Consider the following 21,356-nt stretch of genomic DNA (forward strand, 5'->3'; position numbering starts at 1 on the left):
CTCGCACAGGCAGGCTGGCAAACACACTGTCACCGCTTTAGTCTCTGACCTTTTTGACTGTTTGGTGATAATTACATGAAAAATATAGAGGACTTAGGAAAGTGAATTAAAAACAATGGATTGTGAGGTCTGAGATATATTCTGACCCAATTAGAAGCCATTATCTGCATTGTGGTTGTACTGTGTTTTTAAATTGTCCAATAAAATCAATCAATTAATATCTCACTTTTCCTCAGTATTTTACATATATAATTGTCTAGATGTGATTATACTGGGGAAAGCCCAGTGTGTCCTTGCAGTACCACTGCTGTGGTGTAGATTACCCTGGCACTGCCAGATCTATGCTGTCCTAGTGGGATCCCTACAGTAAGCATTTCCTATGTAAGGCAGGGCTTACTGTCTGGCTGAGTGACTGGCTGACTGTCTGACTGGCTGGCTGACTAGCTGACTTCCTGGCTGACTGCCTGGATGACTGACTGGCTGAATGACTATGACTGGCTAACTGTCTGTCTGGCTTGCTGACTGGCTGGCTGACTAGCTGACTGCCTGTCTGACTGGCTGGCTGCCTGGCTGACTGCCTGGATGACTGCCTGGCTGACTGACTGGCTGAATGACTATGACTGGCTAACTGTCTGTCTGGCTTGCTGGCTGGATAACTGGCTGACTAGCTGACTGCCTGGCTGACTGCCTGGATGACTGCCTGGCTAACTGACTGGATGAATGACTATGACTGGCTAACTGTCTGTCTGGCTTGCTGACTGGCTGGCTGGATGACTGACTAAGTGGATAACTGGCTGACTGCCTGGCTGACTGGATAACTAACTGGTTGATTGACTGGCTGACTGGCTGACTGTGTAGTTAGGCCTGTACAGCTCTGTGGCCATGATGGGTGTGGCAGGACATCTGTGAGTTCAACCATGTGTCACCACTGTTCGTAGAAACTAATCCCCTGTATTAGCCCAGAGACGGATGAGCGGATGAGCATGAGTGTGCGTGTGAGTGTGTGGGTGCTCAGTTGGTACCTCTGTTACACACGGACGCAGGCACACATATGCACACACACACACACGCACAAACACACAAATCAGCCCCATCATTTATTCATGACATGACAATATTGCCAGGTGATGCATCATGGTCTAGCAGTATAGGAAACAATAATACACACATCCTGTCTGATGTGTTTTACAGTAGTGCTGACACACATCTACAGTATCAGACACATTTAGCCGCGGCAAAATAATTATGAATTATGCTGCAATGCTTTTTGCACAATTTCCAGCAAAATAGGTGAGATCCCCCTGCAGACACACCCATAACCTACTGTAGAACCAACCTGCTGTTAACACCTCTAAAAGTCAAAGGGGGTTCAGTATTTATGTATTTATATCGGTCCGCTAATACAGCACTATTAAAGGCCCAATAAAACGTTATGATTTTTCAGCACGCCTACTTCCCACGGCTATACCTGAAGATATAACACCTTTGTATTTATTTGATAAAATATTGAATTTGGGCAATACTACTATAGCCCACACAAATGCATTGAATAACACATTCATAAATGGAAAAACAGACTGTAAAAAAGTCTATCACGCAGAAGAAGGGTTTGAAGTGTCTGCCCTATGTCTAGGAGATATAAGAAAGCTCAGGAAACATTTGAGGGTTTTTTTGTATACATATTTAACTCCTTTTTTGTTGGCACAAAATTACCTCCATTTAATTTATTTTGGGCATATACAACAAAATGTACAATGTGGACCCAGAGGATATCACTTGAAAGTATTAATTAAAACGCTTATTTCCAAAGTGGTCCTCGATGGTAAAAACAAGAACACATAATGATTAAAAGACAGGACAAAATTACAAACAACCATAAAGACATTCATTTATATTGACGTCCTAAAAAGTGTCTATTAATTACACATCATACCGATCCTTCAAATCAATACACCTGACCAGCAGCAGGGGCACAAGGGTCAGTGGAGTGGTTTCCCTGACTTACACAACCTTGTCCAAATGAAATACCTAGGGAAGGCAATTACCTTCAGAAGTCTTGTGACAGTTGGGGGGGGGGGGGGGGGGGGGGGGTCATTGCAAACGGAGAACATGATTGTGTTCGTTGAGAGTCTCCCCTTCCCAAAGTGGGATCATATTAGTTAGTAGGCCAAACCGTTCGGACCAGTGGCGGTTGGTGACGTTTAGGATGAGGGAGGATGACTATTGTCTTTATGAGCATGGCCTTATTTCTATTACAGCATATTGGATGACTGTCATTTTTATTCCATTCACCCAGTTCAATGTTTAGGCTACTACATGATACTCACATTTTACCTGTACCCATCATGAGGTTGCTACAACCTAGCCTATGAATGAAAGTCTACAATGTAGGTACGCAGGTCGAGAGAAAAATGTGCAATCAAGGTGACAGTTAGTGCGACATTCAGCGTTTTTCAACAGACTCGGCAGAATGAATACACCCCTGATCACATGCGAACACAGTTCACTTTCATAGCAGCCACATACAAACAGCATGATACCTGTGATTGTTTTATAATTCCTTCTTGCATCTACGTGCTCTCCTACTCTCACCTTTTACCTTTGCTTGTGGACTTCAGTGCACAACACATCAGCTGTATGTGACCAAGCCAAACCTTCATATCACAACCGCAAACCGCTATACACAGCCTACATTGTTATTGGCTATTAGCTAATGTTAGCTAATGCCATAGACAACATAGCTACTAGACTATTAAGGATTAAGATGTTCTTCCGTCACATTCCCATAGGGCCTGGAACATCACATCAACTAAAACTCAGCAGGTGTTTATCATACTACCTGGCCGAGACCAACAGCAGCAGCAGAAGTGTGTGTGTGTGTGTAGAATCTAGACAGATGTAAGTCTCATTGTGTAAGTCTCATTGTGGAGTGGATATACAGCCACCTACAGACAACCTTTTGTTCCAGTGGGGCTGCTATCCTTACCATCATGGGGAGCCTCTTGCTTTGTTCTGTTAGGATTAACACAGGGTGCCACTGTCTGCAGAGATTTACACACACACGCACACACACATACAGCCAAGTGAGCACACACACTCTGCCCTTGAAAGAAAGGCATTCGCTTGACTGAGGTGCTAAGGCTGTCAGACTCCTCCCTCCATATCTTTCTCTTTTTTCACATGTTCCCTTTCTCTCTCTCTCTTTCTTTCTTTCTTTCTTTCTTCCATTGTCACTCTCATACAGAGACACACTCTCCTCTCTACAAAAGGGAAAATAAATAAACATAAATATGGGTTGTATTTACAATGGTGTTTGTTCTTCACTGGTTGCTCTTTTCTTGTGGCAACAGGTCACAAATCTTGCTGCTGTGATGGTACACTGTCGTATTTCACACAATAGATATGGGAGTTTATCAAAACTGGGTTTGTTTTTGAATTCTTTGTGGATCTGTGTAATCTGAGGGATATATGTGTCTCTAATATGGTCATACATTTGGCAGGAGGTTAGAAAGTGCAGCTCAGTTTCACCTAATTTTGTGGGCAGTGTGCACATAGCCTGTCTTCGCTTGAGAGACAGGTCTGAGTCTTTATATAGTCAAAGCTTTCCTTAATTTTGGGTCAGTCACAGTGGTCAGATATTTTGCCATTGTGTATTCTCTGTTTAGGGCCAAATAGCATTCTAGTTTGCTCTGTTTTTTTGTTAATTCTTTCCAATGTAACAAGTAATTATCTTTTTGTTTTCTCATGATTTGGTTGGGTCTAATTGTGTTGCTGTCCTGGGCTGTGGGTGAGCCCCAGGACAGAGTGTGAACAGAGCCCCAGTACCAGCTTGCTTAGGGGACTCTTCTCCAGGTTCATCTCTCTGTAGGCGATGGCTTTGTTATGGAAGGTTTGGGAAACGCTTCCTGTTAGGTGGTTGTAGAATTTATTGGCTCTTTTCTGGATTTTGATAATTAGTGGGTATCGACCTAATTCTGCTCTGCATGCATTATTTGGTGTTCTACGTTGTGCTCTCTCTCTCTCTCTCTCTCTCTCTCTCTCTCTCTCTCTCTCTCCCTCTCTCTCTCCCCCCCCTCTCTCCCCCTCTCTCTACCCCCCTCTCTCTCTCTCCCCGTTCTCTCTCTACTCCCCCCTTTCTCTCACCCCCCTCTCGCTCTCTCTCCCCTCTCTCCCCCTCTCTCTACCCCCCCCTCTCTCCCCGTTCTCTCTCAATTCCCCCCCCTCTCTCTCTCGCTCTGTCTCTCTCTACCCCCCTCTCTCCCACTCTCTGTACCCCCCTTTCTCTCAACTCCCCCTCTCTCTACCCTCTCTCTCTACTCCCTCTCTCTACCCCAATCTCTCTTACTCCCCCTTTCTCTCTCTAACCCCACTCTCTCCCTCTACCCCACTCTCTCTCTACCCCCCCTCTTTCTCTCTAACCCCACTCTCTCCCTCTACCCCTTCTCTCTCTCTAACCCCCCTTTCTCTCTCTCTTCTCCTCTCTCTCCCCACTCTCTCTCTACCCCCCCTCTCTCTAACCTCCCTTTCTCTCTCTCTCTTCCTCTCTCTACCCCCTCTCTCTCTCTGTCTCTCTCCCCCTCTCTCGCTCTACCCCTCTCTCTCTCTCTCTCTCTCTCTCTCTCTCTGTGAAACCTGTTCCCCAACCTGAATGACTCACACACTTGTCTGTCAGTGAGGCAGAAAGGAGAGGCAGGAGAGAGAGGAGAGACACAGCTACCAGCCGGCTCTCTCAGACACAGAGGTTAGAGGTCAGGGGAGTTGGGGAATTGGGGACAACTCTAAAATCAGACGGTAGTGTAGTGGAGAGAGGAGTGGGAGCGGCTGGCTGAATCAGTGAGGTAGCAAATCTCTGTCTGGATTCTTAGACATATAGGATTAAGGGGCCTGTTGGGGTTAAAGGGTTAATGAGTAGGGCCATTGAGGACAGATTCACAATAGGCCAGCTGATTCAGTCAGGCATTAAATCTCAGTCTGCCCTCTCAGACACAGAGGTCAAGGGTTAGAGGTCAGGGGGTAAAATCCATTGCTTCCTGAGTACAGTCAGGGCTTTGTTTACACCAGGGTCAATCCAAGGTTGAGAGCCCCTCTTCCAACTTTTTTATTCAGCCTGGCCCAGGCTGTTTTAGTGTCTTATTCAGAGACCTTGGAAGCTGTATAAAAGCCTATAGAGGCTGAGGCAGTATAGACACCCGGGCTGTTTTACAGTGTCAATTTCAATTTTCATGTAAATTTATCACTCCCAAAATCAGAGTGAAGCGAGGACAAGACCAGTTGTGTCTCTGTACAGCAGCAGGCAGAGATCCTAGCTGTTATCCTATGTCTGAGAGACAGTATCTAGCAGGGAGGAGACAGAGGATTTATTATTTAGTATGTCATACAGTACATGACCAAAAGTATGTTGATACCTGCTCGTCGAACGTCTCATTCCAAAATCATGGGCGTTACTATGGAGTTGGTCTCCGCTTTGCTGCTCAAATAAGGGGCTCCCGAGTGGTGCAGTGGTCTAAGACAAGGCAGCTCAGTGTTAGAGGTGTCACCTCTGCATCACATCACATTGCACGGTGCACAATTGGCCCAGGGTCGTCCGGGTTTGGCCGGGGTAGGCCGTCATTGTAAAATAAGAATTAGATCTTAACTGACTTGCCTAGTTAAATAAAGGTTACATGTAAAAAAAAAAAAAAAGCAGCTTACACTCTTCTGGGAAGGCTTTCCACTAGATGTTGGAACATTGCTGCTATAACAGCCTCCACTCTTCTGGGAAGGCTTTCCACTAGATGTTGGAACATTGCTGCTATAACAGCCTCCACTCTTCTGGGAAGGCTTTCCACTAGATGTTGGAACATTGCTGCTATAACAGCCTCCACTCTTCTGGGAAGGCTTTCCACTAGATGTTGGAACATTGCTGCTATAACAGCCTCCACTCTTCTGGGAAGGCTTTCCACTAGATGTTGGAACATTGCTGCTATAACAGCCTCCACTCTTCTGGGAAGGCTTTCCACTAGATGTTGGAACATTGCTGCTATAACAGACTCCACTCTTCTGGGAAGGCTTTCCACTAGATGTTGGAACATTACTGCTATAACAGCCTCCACTCTTCTGGGAAGGCTTTCCACTAGATGTTGGAACATTGCTGCGGGGACTTGCTTCCATTCAGAGCATTAGTGAGGTGATGCACTGATGTTGGGTGATTAGGCCTTGGTCGCAGTCGGTGTTCCAATTCATCCTAAAGGTGTTAGATGGGGTTGAGGTCAAGGCTCTGTGCAGGCCAGTCAAGTTATTCCACACCGACCTCGACAAACCATTTCTGTATGAACCTGGCTTTTTGCACAGGGGTATTGTCATGCTGAAACAGGAAAGGGCCTTCCCCAAACTGTTGCCACAAAGTTGGAAGCATAGAATGTCATTGTATACTGTATTTTTAAGATTTCCCTTCACTGGAACTAAGGGGCCTAGCCCGAAGCATGAAAAACAGCCCTAGACCATTATTCCTCCTCCACCAAACTTTACAGTTGGTACTATGCATTGGGGCAGGTAGCGTTCTCCTGGCATCCGCCAAACCTAGATTCGTCCGTCGGACTGCCAGATGGTGAAGCGTGATTCAGCACACCGGAGAACGCCCTTCCACTGCTCCAGAATCCAATGCGGAAAGCTTTACACCACTCCAGCCGACGCTTGGCATTGCTCATGGTAATCTTAGGCATGTGTGCGGCTTCTTGGCCATGGAAACCCATTTCATGAAGCTCCCGACGAACAGTTATTGTGCTGACGTTGCTTCCAGAGGCAGTTTGGAACTTGGTAGTGAGTGTTGCAACTGAGGACAGACAATTGTTATGTGCCACGCGCTTCAGCACTCGGCAATCCTGTTCTCTGAGCTTGTGTGGCATACCACTTCACAGCTGAGCCGTTGTTGCTCCTAGATGTTTCCATTTCACAGTAACAGCAATAACTTGTTGAACGGGGCAGCTCTAGCAGGGCAGAGATTTGCCGAACTGACTTGTTGGATAGGTGGCATCGTATGACCATGCCACATTGAAAGTCACTGAGCTCTTCAGTCAGGCCATTCTACTGCCAATGTTTGTCTATGGTTATTGTCATTTCCTAGTTCAAAGGTCATTCAGGATTGATCCCCTCCGGACAAGGAGATGTCAAATGTTACCCTTACCCTCCCTTTGGTGGGTGAGGAGGTGGGGTGAGGAAGAGGTAAGAAGGGACGAATAGGGGTGAGAAGAGGAGACATTCCACCCCAGGGCAGGAAGCCTGAGGCCATCTGTCTGAGGAAACCTTCTCTATCTCTGACCGAACTAGTAGCTTTTCTTCCTCAGCCGCTCGTCTTCCTCAGCCTCTCCTCTCCTCTTCCCCTCCTCTCCCCTCCCCTTCCTCTCCCCTCCCCCTAACTCCTTCCTCTCCCCCTACCCCTATGTCCCTCCTCTCCCCTCCCCCTAACACCCTGCTCTCCCCTCCCCCTAACTCCCTCCTCTCCCCTCCCCCTAACTCCTTCCACTCCCCTCCCCCTAACTCCCTCCATTCCCCTCCCCCTAACTCACTCCACTCCCCTCTCCCTAACCTACTCCCCTCCCCTAACCCTAACTCACTCCACTTCCCTCCCCTTAACTCTCTGCCCTCCCCCTAACTCCCTCCTCTCCCCCTCCCCTAACTTCATCCCCTCCCTCTAACTCTCTCCTCTCCTCTCCCCTCCCCATAACTCCCCCCCCGCCTGACTCTCTACTCTCCTCTCCCCCACCCCCTGACTCCCTCCTCTCCCCCTCCGCCTGACTCTCTCCTCTCCCCCACCCACTGACTCTCTCCTCTCCCCTCCCCCTGACTCTCTCTCCTCTCCCCACCCCCTGACTCTCTCCCCGTCCCCCTGACTCTCTCTTCTCTCCTCTCCCCTTCCCCTGACTCTCTCCTCTCCCCCACCCCCTGACTCTCTCCTCTCCCTCTCCCCCTCCCCCTGACTCTCTCTCTCTTCTCTTCTCTCCTCTCCCCACCCCCTGACTCTCTCCTCTTCCCCTCCCCCTGACTCTCTCTTCTCTCCTCTCTCCTCCCCCTGACTCTCTCCTCTCCCCCTCCCCCTGACTCTCTCTTCTCTCCTCTCCCCTTCCCCTGACTCTCTCCTCTCCCCCACCCCCTGACTCTCTTCTCTCCCTCTCCCCCTCCCCCTGACTCTCTCTCTCTTCTCTTCTCTCCTCTCCCCACCCCCTGACTCTCTCCTCTTCCCCTCCCCCTGACTCTCTCTTCTCTCCTCTCTCCTCCCCCTGACTCTCTCCTCTCCCCCTCCCCCTGACTCTCTCTTCTCTCCTCTCCCCTCCCCCTGACTCTCTCCTCTCCCCTCCCCTAACTCTCTCCTCTCTGAACATCTATAACACTTGTCATCTAATTTCAGCTCCGGTTGTTAACTCTATTAGCAAGTTCATTATTTTAGCGCCTTTTCCATTTTTAGGAACTGCTCTAAAAAAACATTGGCATACTTGTAGTGCTGACACTGTTTTGGGGCGTAGTGAGAGTGAGAGTGCTTCGGAGCGTTGTAGCACTACTGGCCTAAATCGGGGATGTTCTTTGAAAGTTGTTTGCTTTGTAGTGATTCTGTGGGCTTTATCTCAATTTGAGCCCAGACGTGTTTTTTAAAAATAGGATGTCATTTGAGCACAGTAGTTATTGATCATCACAATAATAAACCATGATGTTTTTCTCTCTCTCCACTATAATGCATCTTTCCCCTCCACTAGTCCATCCATTCCTTTCCCTGCCCTACTTCTCCACCCTCCATGTCAGGATGCCTGTACAGATGGCCCTTCAGCAGCCTGTCCTCCCAGTGGGGACTGCTGGCATGGGAGCCATTTGGCACACCATTCTCCACAGTCACAACAGGACCCCAAAAGTCTATTGGCGTCCAGCACTATGCCTGAGGAGAATGAGTAAGGCCAGGGCCGCTTCTGCCAAGTTGAGTGGAGTTAACGCCAACATAGAGAGCGAAAAATTCCAAGCTTATGTCTCAGCGCACTTTCTAACAAACCATAAACCGCCTTCCTTTGTTTGTGGTGTGGGGGATTCAGCTGCAGACAAATGAGTGTATTGTGTTACACACATGCACCCATGTAGACACACACACACACACACACACACACACACACACACACACACACACACACACACACACACACACACACACACACACACACACAAACTATCAAGTTACCATTGCAGTATTCCATTTCTCCACCCATACGCCACCCATCTTCTTTCTGTGGTAAGGCATATCAGTGAGAGAGAGAGAGAGGCTGAGCATAACATGAACACTTCCCTAAATCCCTCTGTTGAACAGCCACCACCATCCTGGATCAGCTTCATCAATCCCCAGCGTAAACCTCTTTGGGAATATTCTTCCAATAAACACTACCTGGGAGTGTGTGTGTTAGAGGCAACCAGCCGGGCCTACATCCCTGTTATTGAGCATTTCTCCTTTGCTCCATACTCCATCCACCTAACAGGTGTGGCATATCAAGAAACGGCATGAAACGGCATGATCAATACATAGGTGCACCTTGTGTTGAGGGTAATAAAAGGTCACTCTAAAACTTGCAGTTTTGTCACACAACACAATGCCACAGATGTCACAAGATTTGAAGAAGTGTCCAATTGGCATGCTGACTGCAGGAATGTCCAACAGAGCTGTTAACAGATCATTTAATGTTCATTTCTCTACCATACGCCGCCTACAACATAGTTAAAGAATTTGGGAGTAAGGGTTCTAAGGAGTATTTCTGTCTGTAATAAAGCCCTTTTTTTGTGGATAAACTGATTCTGATTGGATGGGCTTGACTCCACCGTTGGATGTGCTTGACTCCAAGTGGGTGGGCCTCTGCCCTCCCAGGCCCACTCATGGCTGCACCCCTGCCCAGTCATGTGAAATCCATAGATTAGGGACAAATGTATTTATTTAAATTGACTGATTTCCTTCTATGAACTGTAACTCAATAAAATTGTTGAAATTGTTACATGTTGCATTTCTATTTTTGTTCAATAGGGTGGTTCCTCTGTAGCTCAGTTGGTAGAGAATCAGTGCCTGGATAGAATAAATAATTTTCTAGTTACCATAAGATCTTCTGGTGCGAATCAAAAAGGATTGTCAAATGTTCTTTACATTGATTTTGCACAACCATGCAAGAATAATTGCCGCTTAATGCAATCAACTACAAATAATTGGAAACCGATGCAAATCTAATACCGCTGCATTACTAATTTCATAATGTCTGTCCAGATTCTTTATTCTTTATTACCCCCACTGGACAGTGGAGCGACAGAGACATAATGTGACATGAGAGACAGAGACATGATGAGACAGGAGAGACAGAGACATGATAAGACATGCAAGACAGAGACATAAAAGATAGAGACATGATGAGACATGAGAGACAGAGACATGATGAGACATGAGCGACAGAGACATGAGAAACAGACACATGAGAGACAGAGACATGATGAGAGACAGAGACATGTTAAGACATGAGAAACAGAGACATGAGAGACAGAGACATGAGAGACAGAGACATGATGAGACATGAGAGACAGAGTCATGAGAGACAGAGACATGAGAGAAAGAGACATGATGAGACATGAGAGACAGAGACATGATGTGACATGAGAGACATACTGTGACATGAGAGACAGAGACATGATCAGACATGAGAGACAGAGACATGAGAGACAGACACATGAGAGACAGAGACATGAGGAGACATGAGAGACAGAGACATGATGAGACATGAGAGACAGAGACATGATGAGACATGAGAGACAGAGACATGTTGTGACATGAGAGACAGAGACATGATGAGATACGAGAGACAGAGGCATGAGAGACAGAGACATGATGAGACATGAGAGACAGAGACATGATGAGACATGAGAGACAGAGACATGATGAGACATGAGAGACAGAGACATGATGTGACATGAGAGACAGAGACATGATGAGACATGAGAGACAGAGACATGATTAGACATGAGAGACAGAGACATGATTAGACATGAGAGACAGAGACATGATGTGACATGAGAGACAGAGACATGATGAAACATGATAGACAGAGACATGATGAGACATGAGAGACAGAGACATGATTAGACATGATAGACAGAGACATGATGAGACATGAGAGACAGAGACATGATTAGACATGAGAGACAGAGACATGATGAGACATGAGAGACAGAGACATGAGAGACAGAGACATGATGAGACATGAGAGACAGAGACATGATGTGACATGAGAGATAGAGACATGATGAGACATGAGACACAGAGACATGATTAGACATGAGAGACAGAGACATGATTAGACATGAGAGACAGAGACATGATGAAACTTGAGAGACAGAGACATGATGAGACATGAGAGACAGAGACATGATGAGACATGATAGACAGAGACATGATGAGACATGAGAGACAGAGACATGAGGGACAGAGACATGATGTGACATGAGAGACAGAGACATGATGTGACATGAGAGATAGAGACATGATGAGACATGAGACACAGAGACATGATTAGACATGAGAGACAGAGACATGATTAGACATGAGAGACAGAGACATGATGAAACTTGAGAGACAGAGACATGATGAGACATGAGAGACAGAGACATGATGAGACATGATAGACAGAGACATGATGAGACATGAGAGACAGAGACATGATTAGACATGATAGACAGAGACATGATGAGACATGAGAGACAGAGACATGATTAGACATGAGAGACAGAGACATGATGAGACATGAGAGACAGAGACATGAGAGACAGAGACATGATGAGACATGAGAGACAGAGACATGATGTGACATGAGAGACAGAGACATGATGAGACATGAGAGACAGAGACATGATTAGACATGAGAGACAGAGACATGATTAGACATGAGAGACAGAGACATGATGTGACATGAGAGACAGAGACATGATGAAACATGAGAGATAGAGACATGATGAGACATGAGAGACAGAGACATGAGGGACAGAGACATGATGTGACATGAGAGATAGAGACATGATGAGACATGAGAGACAGAGACATGATTAGACATGAGAGACAGAGACATGATGAAACATGAGAGACAGAGACATGATGAGACATGAGAGACATAGACATGATGAGACATGATAGACAGAGACATGATGAAACATGAGAGATAGAGACATGATGAGACATGAGAGACAGAGACATGAGGGACAGAGACATGATGTGACATGAGAGATAGAGACATGATGAAACATGAGAGATAGAGACATGATGAGACATGAGAGACAGAGACATGAGGGACAGAGACATGATGTGACATGAGAGCTAGAGACATGATGAGACATGAGAGACAGAGACATGATTAGACATGAGAGACAGAGACATGATGAAACATGAGAGACAGAGACATGATGAGACATGAGAGACAGAGACATGATAGACAGAGACATGATGAGACATGAGAGACAGAGACATGATTAGACATGATAGACAGAGACATGATGAGACATGAGAGACAGAGACATGATTAGACATGAGAGACAGAGACATGATGAGACATGAGAGACAGAGACATGAGGGACAGAGACATAATATGACATGAGAGACAGAGACAAGATGAGACATGAGAGACAGAGACATGATGAGACATGAGAGACAGAGACATGATGTGACATGAGAGACAGAAACATGATGAGACATGAGAGACAGAGACATGATGTGACATGAGAGACAGAGACATGATGTGACATGAGAGACAGAGACATGATGTGACATGAGAGATAGAGACATGATGAGGCATGAGAGACAGAGACATGATGTGACATGAGAGACAGAGACATGATGAGACATGAGAGACAGAGACATGATGAGACATGAGCGACAGACACATGAGAGACAGACACATGGGAGACAGAGACATGATGAGACATGAGAGACAGAGACATGATGAGACATGAGAGACAGAGACATGATAAGACATGAGAGTCAGAGACATGAGAGACATGAGAGAAAGAGACATGAGAGACAGAGACATGATGTGACATGAGAGACAGAGACATGAAAGACAGAGACATGATGAGACATAAGAGACAGAGACATGATGAGACATGATAGACAGAGACATGATGAGACATGAGAGACAGAGACATGATGAGACATGATAGACAGAGACATGATGTGACATGACAGAAAGAGACATGATGTGACATGAGAGACAGAGACATGAGAGACAGAGACATGATGAGACATGAGAGACAGAGACATGATGAGACATAAGAGACAGAGACATGATGAGACATGATAGACAGAGACATGATGAGACATAAGAGACAGAGACATGATGAGACATAAGAGACAGAGACATGATGAGACATGATAGACAGAGACATGACGTGACATGAGAGATAGAGACATGATGTGACATGATAGACAGAGACATGATGTGACATGACAGAAAGAGACATGATGAGACATGATAGACAGAGACATGATGAGACATAAGAGACAGAGACATGATAGACAGAGACATGATGAGACATAAGAGACAGAGACATGATGAGACATGATAGACAGAGACATGATGAGACATAAGAGACAGAGACATGATGTGACATGAGAGACAGAGACATGAGAGACAGAGACATGATGAGACATGAGAGACAGAGACATGATGAGACATAAGAGACAGAGACATGATGAGACATGATAGACAGAGACATGATGAGACATAAGAGACAGAGACATGATGAGACATAAGAGACAGAGACATGATGAGACATGAGAGACAGAGACATTGTGACTGAAGCATAACGAGTGTGTGTTGGAATGTAGAATATGATGTATTTTTTGGATTTGTCCAAGCCATGTATTTTGATTACCTATAACAACAATCACCAGACAGACTAACAGCCCAGCCTGTCTCTGTGTTTACCACTCAGACACACTCAGACCATGAGAACACACTACCCACCATGACCCTTTGGACACACTCAGACCATGAGAACACACTACCCACCATGACCCTTTAGACACACTCAGACCCTGAATACACACTACCCACCATGACCCTTTCGACACACTCAGACCCTGAATACACACTACCCAACATGACCCTTTAGACACACTCAGACCCTGAATACACACTACCCACCATGACCCTTTAGACACACTCAGACCCTGAATACACACTACCCAACATGACCCTTTAGACACACTCAGACCCTGAATACATACTACCCAACATGACCCTTTAGACACACTCAGACCATGAGAACACACTACCCAACATGACCCTTTAGACACACTCAGACCATGAGAACACACTACCCAACATGACCCTTTAGACACACTCAGACCATGAGACACACTACCCAACATGACCCTTTAGACACACTCAGACCCTGAATACACACTACCCAACATGACCCTTTAGACACACTCAGACCATGAGAACACACTACCCAACATGACCCTTTAGACACACTCAGACCCTGAATACACACTACCCAACATGACCCTTTAGACACACTCAGACCATGAGAACACACTACCCAACATGACCCTTTAGACACACTCAGACCCTGAATACATACTACCCAACATGACCCTTTAGACACACTCAGACCATGAGAACACACTACCCAACATGACCCTTTAGACACACTCAGACCCTGAATACACACTACCCACCATGACCCTTTAGACACACTCAGACCATGAGAACACACTACCCAACATGACCCTTTAGACACACTCAGACCCTGAATACACACTACCCATCATGACCCTTTAGACACACTCAGACCATGAGAACACACTACCCACCATGACCCTTTAGACACACTCAGACCATGAGAACACACTACCCACCATGACCCTTTAGACACACTCAGACCATGAGAACACACTACCCAACATGACCCTTTAGACACACTCAGACCCTGAATACACACTACCCAACATGATCTCACATTCTGGGCTGTGGCAAGCCCCTTTCCATTTCACGTTACGTCAAAGTAAATTATGTCCTCGTTAGGCACACAACTGTTTCTCTCTCTAGACCGGGCCTGGATTGGAGGATTGGGGCACATGTGGTGCAGGAATCCACCAGGGAGAGGTTGAATGACTACCCTGGCCATGGTGACTCACAGGAACCCTTATCAAAGAGGAACTTGAGCCCTCAGAGCCTGTGTCCACAAAGCGCTTCAGAGTAGGACTGCTGATCTAGAGTCTGTTCATGTAATCTTATTATTATCTGAAAGGCAAAACTGATCCTAGAACAGCACTCTTACTCTGAGATGCTTTGTGGATAAGGGCCCAGGTTTCACTTTACAACTTTAAAGTGAAACTACGTAAAAAAATAAATGTCCTCTCACTGTCAACTGTGTTCATTGAACAAGCATTGGAAACAGTGTTTAAACCCTTTACAATGAAGATCTGTGAAGTTATTTGGATTTTTACGAATTGTCTTTGAAAGACAGGGTCCTGGAAAAGGGACGTTTCTTTTTTTGCTGAGTTTCGTTGCAGAGAGTGCATAGAGCGATATCGTGTTGGTAAATGGATGAGTGTGTTAACAGTAAGAAGCTCAAGTTCTTGGCAGTAGAGGAGAGGAGCCTCAGAAGATGACTTTTATTTTTCCCTATGACGCACTTACTTCAATAAATGTGAGCCATTGTGAGAGAGGACACAGAGGTAAGGGTTTCTGCCCTTTTCCCAAGGTGTCATCAGAGAGATGGAGAGATTGAGAGAGAGAGAGAGTTAAATACAAACAGTGAAAGAGAGCAGAATAGGCCTAGGTCTACATGCAGGGATCTGGTGGTTATAGAAGGCTACATGCAGGGTTCTGGTGGTTAGAGAGCTGGCTACATGCAGGGTTCTGGTGGTTATAGAAGGCTACATGCAGGGGTCTGGTGGTTAGAGAAGGCTACATGCCGGGTTCTGGTGGTTAGAGAGCTGGCTACATGCAGGGGTCTGGTGGTTAGAGAAGGCTACATGCCGGGTTCTGGTGGTTAGAGAGCTGGCTACATGCAGGGGTCTGGTGGTTAGAGAAGGCTACATGCCGGGTTCTGGTCGTTAGAGAGCTGGCTACATGCAGGGGTCTGGTGGTTAGAGAAGGCTACATGCAGAGGTCTGGTGGTTAGAGAAGGCTACATGCAGGGGTCTGGTGGTTAGAGAGCTGGCTACATGCAGAGTTCTGGTGGTTAGAGAGCTGGCTACATGCAGGGGTCTGGTGGTTAGAGAGCTGGCTACATGCAGAGGTCTTGTGGTTAGAGAAGGCTACATGCAGGGGTCTGGTGGTTAGAGAGCTGGCTACATGCAGAGGTCTGGTGGTTAGAGAAGGCTACATGCAGGGGTCTGGTGGTTAGAGAGCTGGCTACATGCAGAGGTCTGGTGGTTAGAGAAGGCTACATGCAGAGGTCTGGTGGTTAGAGAGCTGGCTACATGCAGAGGTCTGGTGGTTAGAGAGCTGGCTACATGCGGGGGTCTGGTGGTTAGAGAAGGCTACATGCAGGGGTCTGGTGGTTAGAGAAGGCTACATGCAGGGGTCTGGTGGTTAGAGAGCTGGCTACATGCGGGGGTCTGGTGGTTAGAGAAGGCTACATGCAGGGGTCTGGTGGTTAGAGAGCTGGCTACATGCAGAGGTCTGGTGGTTAGACAGCTGGCTACATGCAGGGGTCTGGTGGTTAGAGAAGGCTACATGCCGGGTTCTGGTGGTTAGAGAAGGCTACATGTAGGGGTCTGGTGGTTAGAGAGCTGGCTACATGCAGGGGTCTGGTGGTTAGAGAAGGCTACATGCAGGGGTCTGGTGGTTAGAGAAGGCTACATGCAGGGGTCTGGTGGTTAGAGAAGGCTACATGCAGGGGTCTGGTGGTTAGAGAAGGCTACATGCAGGGGTCTGGTGGTTATAGAAGGCTACATGCAGGGCTCTGGTGGTTAGACAGCTGGCTACATGCAGGGGTCTGGTGGTTAGAGAAGGCTACATGCCGGGTTCTGGTGGTTAGAGAAGGCTACATGCAGGGGTCTGGTGGTTAGAGAAGGCTACATGCAGGGGTCTGGTGGTTAGAGAAGGCTACATGCAGGGTTATGGTGGTTAGAGAAGGCTACATGCAGGGTTCTGGTGGTTAGAGAAGGCTACATGCAGGGGTCTGGTGGTTAGAGAAGGCTAAATGCAGGGGTCTGGTAGTTAGAGAGCTGGCTACATGCAGAGGTCTGGTGGTTAGAGAGAAGGCTACATGCAGAGGTCTGGTGGTTAGAGAGCTGGCTACATGCAGGGGTCTGGTGGTTAGAGAAGGCTACATGCCGGGTTCTGGTGGTTAGAGAGCTGGCTACATGCAGAGTTCTGGTGGTTAGAGAGCTGGCTTCATGCAGGGGTCTGGTGGTTAGAGAGCTGGCTACATGCAGGGGTCTGGTGGTTAGAGAAGGCTACATGCCGGGTTCCGGTGGTTAGAGAAGTACATGCAGGGGTCTGGTGGTTAGAGAGCTGGCTACATGCAGAGGTCTGGTGGTTAGAGAGCTGGCTACATGCAGGGGTCTGGTGGTTAGAGAAGGCTTCATGCAGGGGTCTGGTGGTTAGAGAGCTGGCTACATGCAGAGGTCTGGTGGTTAGAGAGCTGGCTACATGCAGGGGTCTTGTGGTTAGAGAAGGCTACATGCAGGGGTCTGGTGGTTAGAGAAGGCTACATGCAGGGTTCTGGTGGTTAGAGAAGGCTACATGCAGGGGTCTGGTGGTTAGAGAGCTGGCTACATGCAGAGGTCTGGTGGTTAGAGAAGGCTACATGCAGGGGTCTGGTGGTTAGAGAGCTGGCTACATGCAGAGGTCTGGTGGTTAGAGAAGGCTACATGCAGGGGTCTGGTGGTTAGAGAGCTGGCTACATGCAGAGGTCTGGTGGTTAGAGAGCTGGCTACATGCGGGGGTCTGGTGGTTAGAGAAGGCTACATGCAGGGGTCTGGTGGTTAGAGAAGGCTTCATCCAGGGGTCTGGTGGTTAGAGAAGGCTACATGCAGGGGCCTGGTGGTTAGAGAGCTGGCTACATGCAGAGGTCTGGTGGTTAGAGAAGGCTACATGCCGGGTTATAGTGGTTATAGTAGGCTACATGCAGGGGTCTGGTGGTTAGAGAGCTGGCTACATGCAGGGGTCTGGTGGTTAGAAAGCTGGCTACATGCAGAGGTCTGGTGGTTAGAGAGCTGGCTACATGCACGGGTCTGGTGGTTAGAGAGCTGGCTACATGCAGAGGTCTGGTGGTTAGAGAAGGCTACATGCAGGGGTCTGGTGGTTAGAGCATCTCTGTGTGAAAAGATCAGCTACAGTAGCATTAGAGCTACTGGGGAGGATCTCTCAGGCTGGAGCTCCATGCTGCCTGCGTGTGTAGGGGAGGGTGGGAAACATGAACCCCCTCACTCCCCCTCAGACCCTGGAGTCCTGGGAGGAGCAGGGTGGAGGCGAGGGGTGGAGGGGACTGGAGATGAGGGTGTGGGAAAGTTGTAGCAGGGCTAATGCCTTTGGTGTGGATGTCAGCCAGAAGGTCTTGAGTGTCTCTGCCCACCTGACAGGTTTTCTAAGCCTAGTATAATCATAATACCTCATAGGGGACCCATCCATGCACTACAAACTCAAATACATCCTGTATCAAGGAATCCATCATTTATAGATTGTGACAGAGTGAATGTGTGTTCAGTGAGAGTTGGCTGAGGCTCTGTAAAAAGTTGGGATACTGTTCGCATTCACAATGAAATGAAAATGATAGGTAACATGCCACTGGGGCCACATCTCCAACATGTTTCCTACTCTAGTACCCCTGTATGGTTTGAATATTCAATAGCTGTTGATTTATGACTATTACGATATAGAGAATACATTTGCCTACCTGGGATACACACGTCCCTCAGAAGCTCTCTACGAAATCATCCTACACACGTGGGAAATTTACGCAGGGGCTATGATGATCCTCAGACCTCAAAAACATAAGCTGTACACTAGGCTACACTGTACGAATATAATTCTAACAAAATAATGGTGTAAGTCCAGGAACTGATAAATAGCATTTAGCCTACTATGCTACTAGTGCTGTGAAGAGCAGAATAGTAACACCCTGTTTGAGGAAGTAGTCGCGTTTACAATGTATCCCCGCAAGGTTAATGATTACACAGAGGCAAGATAAGAAAGGTAAGTTTAGCATACAAGCCATGTAGTTTAAATGGAGTGAATTGACATTATTTAGGACAGCTGTGTATTTCTTACTCTTTCCTCATGTTACCTTATTGCTGTTGCTCTAAGATGGAAACTAAGATGTGCCAATTGAATCTCAGCAAGGAAACTCATGGTTGTATTTGATTCATGTTTGATTAAAAAAAAAGTATGGATTTCAGCAAACAAAGAAAGACACACATCAACAGATGACAAACATAGGTACATGTAAGGGTTTAAGAATTTACATTCTTGGAGTATTAACTGCATAGTGACTAGAAGGAGCCAGGAGCTTCATTTAAAAAACTATAGTCCGCTCTCAACTCTGTGGATGATATCATCGTGTAGTTGAGGTAGTTGCCAACACTGACTCATACTGTCAGTCGGTTTCTGATCCTAACATGGCAGTAGAGGCAACGTGACCAGTGTAGTAGATCCAATGAGATGCTGCTCGGAATTATTATATATAGGTAAACATTGACCAGCACTCTGCAGAACACTCTGCACAACAATGGCTGTGTAATCTATTGAACCCATTTGCATAATACTACAAAGTAAAAATTTTATTAGAGATTGAGAATGTACTCTTCTACTTATTTTATTTGGATGGTGAAGCTAAAACGTTTAATTGGGCTCTATACTCCAATATTTTGGATTTGAGATAAAATGTTATGATATTTTTGCCTCTAAAAACTTACCACTTATCATTATTCACGATTCACGATTCATTCATGATTATCCGTCATCATGGTAGCATCCACATTAATGTCGAAGTGTTCAGAAACAGTCATCAGTGACTCCAAAATGTGACGAGATACATAAAGTGCTTTCATTTCTAAACGATAAAACATATTTATGAAAATACCCTCAAATAAAAAGTGACATTCTGTACCGTCACCTCGTATAAATAATTTGATCTAAAATCCAAAATGCTGGAGCATAGAGCCAAATCAAACGTTTTAGCTTCACTGAACAAATACATTTGTATGCTATAGGGGAGTGTAGTTACAGCCAACAATGACAAGTGAATTTAAGCTTCAGTCATGCACTATTCTTTTCCTGACAGCATGTTGACGTGTTAATGCTCTGTCGTTGATTGGATTGACAAAGATTGACATATGCCAAAAGCATATTTTAATGCAGATATAATAAATTCTTAAACACTCTCACGCACACACGCACAGACACACACACATACGCATGTGTGAATGAAATTGAAATCGATGATTCTGCTTATCATATAGTAACCTCGCTTCACTTACCAGTTCTAGACACTGTTCCCCATCTTCCCTCTTGGTGAGTATTCCCTGTATTATATTAATTCTACAGTTCTGCTAATCCAAAAATCAGTGGGGGAAAAATATATTATGCAAAAATACACTAACACAACAAAAGTAAGATCTAAGGAAGCTGATTTGTGTTAAACCACAACGGAATGACGTTAGGGTCTACTCAGGGCAATGTCTTGGTTTACAGTAGCACATATATTCGTGTGATCATTCACTTGTCTTCATCTTCTAAAACGCCCTTATTCTTGAGCAAGATCCGTAACCTTCACAGAAAAATACGCGTAAAATAAACCCCAACTGAAAACCAGGAGTCTCTTCGTTCACGGAAAGTCCCTTCACTGTTCATATAGTGTCTTCAACGCGCAACAAAGGTGTGGTAATGTACCAGCTCGTTTTTAAAAATACAATCACGGATGTCCAGTCCAGTCTGTGTCCACGGCTAGACAACCCCGAGAGTGACAGGCTACAGCAGGGCTGGTCAGTGCATCAGACGTCCTCACAGAGCTGGCAGAGAGGAGAGGGAACTAACGACGATGAATAGAGAAATCCAATATCCTCAGCAAACAAGTCACCCGCGAGTCTCTCTCTCTCTCTCTCTCTCTCTCTCTCTCTCTCTCTCTCTCTCTCTCAATACACACACCTACCTGCACGAGTCCTCTTCTCCGCCTCTCTCGGCCTCCAGCAAGCAATTTCTTTCATCCTATATATTTATTGATAGTGTGAATTAAGCGTTTGATTCACTGCATGAATAGGTCATAGCACATGTATAGAACATCAAAGCACATGTATAAAATGTCATTGTTTGCCTTTGTATTTACACACACTCTTTAATAAAACAATGACACAATTAATTTTAATA

The 21,356-nt window shown here is 46.1% G+C and overlaps 1 protein-coding gene across 2 annotated transcripts in view; it reads right to left on the reverse strand.

Moving 5' to 3' along the window:
• Positions 1 to 21,082, reverse strand: part of LOC110504812 (ras-GEF domain-containing family member 1C) — a 38,963-nt gene extending 17,881 nt beyond the window's left edge. The window contains exon 1 of one of the 2 annotated variants that reach the window (XM_036970139.1): positions 20,471 to 21,082. The gene's annotated coding sequence lies outside the window, so the exon portion shown is untranslated. The remainder of the gene's footprint in view (positions 1 to 20,470) is intronic. The other variant, XM_036970140.1, reaches the window with a different exon arrangement.
• Between the last annotated feature and the right edge of the window lie 274 nt (positions 21,083 to 21,356).

The sequence above is a fragment of the Oncorhynchus mykiss genome, chromosome 31, assembly GCF_013265735.2.
Source record: "Oncorhynchus mykiss isolate Arlee chromosome 31, USDA_OmykA_1.1, whole genome shotgun sequence".
Classification (NCBI taxonomy): Eukaryota; Metazoa; Chordata; class Actinopteri; order Salmoniformes; family Salmonidae; genus Oncorhynchus; species Oncorhynchus mykiss.